Genomic DNA, 5,070 nt, shown 5'->3' with positions numbered 1-5,070 from the left:
GACAAAGGAAGACTCCGAACCACAAAAGCACCATTAAACAAGGGTTTAATTACCCTGGCTATTTACAGACGGTATTTACAAATCGGATGGGACAATAAGGCTACACACAAGACAGTCTATGGCGTGTGAACACGGCGCTCGGGGAAGCTCACCGTCTTGTAGTTTTCTCTCGAGATCTGAGGCGGGATGGCAGGTTGGGCCCGAGTACCAGTGCAGAAGCTGTCGTATAGGGTCGATGGCGCACCAGTGCAGCGTTGAAGTCTCGAAGCCCGTAAACGCCTTAGGGAACGACGAGCCGATCACAAAAATATCAGTAGCGGACAGTAGCAGTCTTCCGGCGCCGAGCCTGACAGACTGACTGGTCAAATTCCTCTCTCCTCAGTCCTTTGTTGGGAGTCGGCTTATGTAGCCGTTGATGACCTCGTTCATGGTCCATTTTCGCCTATGGCCTTCGGGACTCCGGGAAAGCGGCCTTCGCCCTTGCTTTCATCCAGAGGTATAGGAGAGGGACGCTTCCCCCCCAAAAATCCCCGCACGTTCTTGTGTTCCTGCGCACTCAAAAAAAATGGCCAGTCCGAAATATATCTGACCGTCACAGTAATCACGTGACCTCCGAAGCAAATCTGAACGCAAAATCAATTGGAAGCTGTGGGAACGGCGGCCCACAAACCCGGGGGATTCCGATTCCGACCCGCCTTAACCCCGAAGAACATGAACACACCAACTAGCAAAGAACGAAAAGGTTTATTCCTTACATGAAGGTAGATGGGAAGCCACCGACTTTCCTGTACGTGACTGTGTTCGACGCGGTCCGGAACTCATGACAACGTCTCCTTTGACTAGCCGACAACTAGCCCTTTCCCGAGCTCCGCTCGACGCTTAAATTCCCTTGGGGGCTGAAAGTAATGTTTACCTCCCCCGCGTTTCTATCCTTCTCGGCCGGGATCGAACACGCCATTATGAGCCCAGTAAGGAAGCACACGACCGACGGAGCTACCAGAGACAGTCTTCTTCAGTCCATGGCTTCGTCCATGTCCATAGTCCATGTCCATAGTCCATAGTCCATGGCTTCGAGAGTCGTCGATCGTCGTTAGGTCCACGCGACGCAATGGTCAATATCTCTAGTAGCAGTGTTTTATCCGTAGCGCGCCTTGTTGGTGTTGTCCCAGATGCGTAGCGAATGATTAAATTATTTGCGAACTAAATTACGTATACTTGTTCATGTTACCTCCTTGTGTGTGTCTGTTGTTTGTTCTCGCACCTGCGAATGTTCAGGTGAGCGTGTCCCTTTTCTATGTGTTCAGCCAAACTGTTGTTGTTGTTGTTTTTAAGTGTTGAGAGAGGTCAGCCAATATTTGGCTTGCTGCTCTCCAAAAAAAAGAAAAGAAAAAGGAAAGGTTCACCGGGACAAAAAGAAAAAAAGAAAAATCGCACACACAATCACAAGAAAGATAAATCAAATATCAAGAGAAAGAAAAATCACAATCTCATGCAGTTGCCCTGCGGCAGTGGTGATGCCTGAAGTTGTACCCCTTCCAGAGAATTTGACTTTCGTTGATGGAGGTTTCTCGTGGGTAAGGTAGGTGGCACTCTTGGGCCTGACGATTGACTCGGCTGGCTGTCCCGCGCTCCGTTCGAGTCCGCCATATCCTCCGACCTACCTAGGTCTTAGTATCAGTATCAACGACCCTACCTCTAGCAAGATGGCAAGTTTAGAGTCCGTTAGGCATTCCCGTGTTTCTCCTGCGCTAAAAGTGAATCAGATGGGGCTGTTGAAATGCATATAAAAAAAACTTCTAATCCACAGAATTTTATCATTCTTACATTTTTAGGTTCAGTATATGACATCCTTCCACTTCTATGTAATATTTACCTTCCTATAACGCTTTCACTAATTTTTAAAAACGAGTGTACTCTTAAAAGGGAACTTCTCCACTTCTCCACATAGCACGCTCCTGACCAACCACCATCTCGAATTATATCGTTATCTGTTTTGTTATCGTTATCGTTATGATATCGTTATCGTTTGGTATCGTTATCTGTTCTGATTTGTTGGAAACGGGAGGCGTACGCCTTTTTTGTGACAATTATGAACAGCATAAGTGTCACAAAAAACGCGTACGCGTTCGCTAGGAGCGCGCTATGCGGTGAAGATCATTTTTAAGAGCGCTGTCCCGATATGGAACTACACCCGAATAGCCCACCAAGGAGACGTTCTACTGCAACGTGAGAGAACGACATATGGAGTACGCGGAAGATGCTGCGATGCCGTTCGCACCGCTTTAGGGCTACCGTATGTATCGTGATGGCTTCCGTCATGTATCAGCTGTGGAGGAGATGTCCCTATTCGTCACCTTGGTTCGGACAGGGACAGCGTTCGTGTCCGCCCCCTTGTATCCCTGCGCTGCCGCGATGGATATGCTGCGATTGAGCATGTGCTCTTAATTTTGGTGTGAGGGATACTGCTCCGACGGAGGGCGCTACCACATGTTTTCGAGCCCACAAGCAAACCGACTCGAGGAAGGAGTTGTGGTCCGAGCCTAACAGCGCATGCTTTCGTTCTCTCCGTGCCTGCCCGGCTCCTGTTCCACCGTTCCTCTGCCTCAGCGCCATCCTTTCCAGTTTCATCATGAGTGAGTACAAATTACTCAAGGTAGACGTTAAAGGGTACGCGTTTGCCTCTGTACCCTGTCAAGTACCTTTGTTCGAGAGACCGTGGAATTTTTTTGTGTGCTACTTACGGACCTCATGTCACACTCAACACTCACTCATATCATGTTCTTTTGCAGCTGAGATGAATGAAGTTTCCCTGATGGGCGAAGCTTTAGAGATGAGCGTAGAAGGTATTTATTTTCTCATTGACATGTGTGCCTATCTTATGCAGATGTCAGTGCGATATATTTTCATTTAATCTTTCCTTAAGAATCATCGCTGCAAGCGACAGGGGACGGCAAGGAGGGTAAGTCTTACTTTACACTTTCTTACATCCGAGTGTTACAGTATATGAGGGACTTCCACTGATTCCCTTATGATTGTAAGGCACATTGTTGACTATAGACTAGACGAACGACTAGGAAAATAGTTTTAAGAGAACCATGGGACCTTAAAGAAGCGTGGAAGGCACTTGGATATCTTTTTACTGCGTCACATGAGGATACACCTTCAGGAACCGTCAAGCAAAATATTTCACTTTGGGAGTGAGAATTTGCTGAGAAAATTGCTTTGGAGGAGAGTGCGCGGCAGAGACGATCTCGCCCAGCGGCTCCTCGCGTCTCGTGACGTCGGGTGGTCGTCTCGTGCGTTTTTCATTGGCCACCGAGAATCATCTGCTAGCGAGAGCCGACCAGTCGAGACGCGGGAAAGGCGGCGCCGCAAAAAGAAACACAAAAAAGAAGGCGCTCGCCTCAATATTGTAGGGGCACATGACGTTGCAGACAGCAGTGGTTTATTCAGAATCCCAAACATGGAGCGGTGTTGGAAAAATTCGGGGGGGGGGGGCATTATTATAGTTACGTCATTGCAGCTTAACATATCATTAACGACATGTGTCTAAACCTGAAATCAAAAACACACCCCCTCTAGGGGGTACACAGTTGAAAAAGTTGGGGAGGAGTCATTTAAGATTTGGGTGGGGATGTTAGGGGGGTGTAGGGGGGGGGTCTGAATAATCACTGGCAGACATGCAGCCGATGGGAACAGCTTTTTTGACACGCGAGATTGAAAGCCCTCTTGCGCTGCAAGATCCCTACGCGCTATAGTGGCAGTTTTTTGTGCGAATGTGTGTCACAAGGCTTGTAATCCTAACCTCTACACTCTAAAACCTGAACTTCACCGCATAGCACGCTCTGCGCCAACCATTGCAACGAATGATAGGGTTATCGCTTCTGATTGGAAGGGAGAGGGGCGTACGTTTTTTGTGTCAATTTGGATATACGATAATTGACACAAAAAAGGCGTACGCCTCCCTCTCTCTTCAAATGACAAGCGATAACCCTACACTCTTAGAAATTAACTTCAGCGCATAGCACGCTCCTACACTCTTAAAAATGAACTTCAGCACATAGTACGCTCCCAGCCAACCATGATCCCGAATGACAACGTTCTCACCCCCGATTTGTTCAAAACGAGAGGAGAAGCCTGTTTTGTGCCGTACATAATGGCACAAAATAGGCTCCGCCTCTCGTTTTAAAAAAATCGGGGAGAACGTTGTCATTCGGGATGATTGTTGGCTAGGAGCGTGCTATGTGGGGAAGTTCATTTTTAAGAGTGCAGGACAGGGCAAAGCACGTACCTTCAAAAACTCAGCATGAGAGTGGCCGTGTGCCCTTTATTTGCCCCGTCACTCATTAAACAGATGGAAATACTGCAACAGAAGCAGCATGTATGCGTCATGACCCCTCGGACGGGACCAACAGAAGCACGTACCTTCAAAAACTCAGAAGAGTGTAGGCATCTTCATTAGAAATGTTCAATCAGCCAATCAGTCAATCAATAAGTCACAAAAACGTCCCATAAGTATCACAAAAAAGGCATACACCTCCTGTTTTTAACAAATCAGGGCAGGTAGCACTATCATCCGATGTGATGTTTGGCTAGGAGCGTGCTATGCAGTAAAGTTCATTTTTAAGAGTGTATCATTCGTGGCAATGGTTGGCGCAGAGCGTGCTATGCGGTGAAGTTGTTTTTAGAGTGTAGATCTCCCTACATACTTGTTTTCGAGTCTCTCTATGCTCCTTTCACGACAGGCCTGAAGCTTTCCTTACAAGGCTAGAAGGGAAGGGCGAGCTGCTACATGATGACAAAGAAGATAGAAACCCGAGACTATAGGACAATTAAGGACGAAAAAAAAAGAAGAAAGAAAGAAAGAGAAACATTAAAAACGCACACAGTCCCATTCTGTGTTTCGTCTTTAGATCATTGCAATACGGGACAAGACTCCAGAGACAGACTCATTGTCCTGTGTTGTACGTGTTTGTTCAATCTTCAAACTCAAGGATATGCTGTTTATGCCTTGTTCTTCGACATGTCCAGGAGGAAAAAAAAATCCTCACAAATTGCCGTTATCTTTCA

The 5,070-nt window shown here is 47.1% G+C and overlaps 1 long non-coding RNA gene across 1 annotated transcript; it reads left to right on the top strand.

Moving 5' to 3' along the window:
• Positions 1-2,120: 2,120 nt before the first annotated feature.
• LOC135390189 (uncharacterized) lies at positions 2,121-4,875 on the top strand. Its single transcript, XR_010421759.1, has 4 exons — positions 2,121-2,633; positions 2,790-2,843; positions 2,924-2,959; positions 4,746-4,875. It is a non-coding gene; the product is annotated as an uncharacterized LOC135390189 (long non-coding RNA).
• Positions 4,876-5,070: the final 195 nt, after the last annotated feature.

The sequence above is a fragment of the Ornithodoros turicata genome, chromosome 3, assembly GCF_037126465.1.
Source record: "Ornithodoros turicata isolate Travis chromosome 3, ASM3712646v1, whole genome shotgun sequence".
NCBI lineage: Eukaryota > Metazoa > Arthropoda > Arachnida > Ixodida > Argasidae > Ornithodoros > Ornithodoros turicata.
This window is presented reverse-complemented; position numbering and strand designations above follow the sequence as displayed.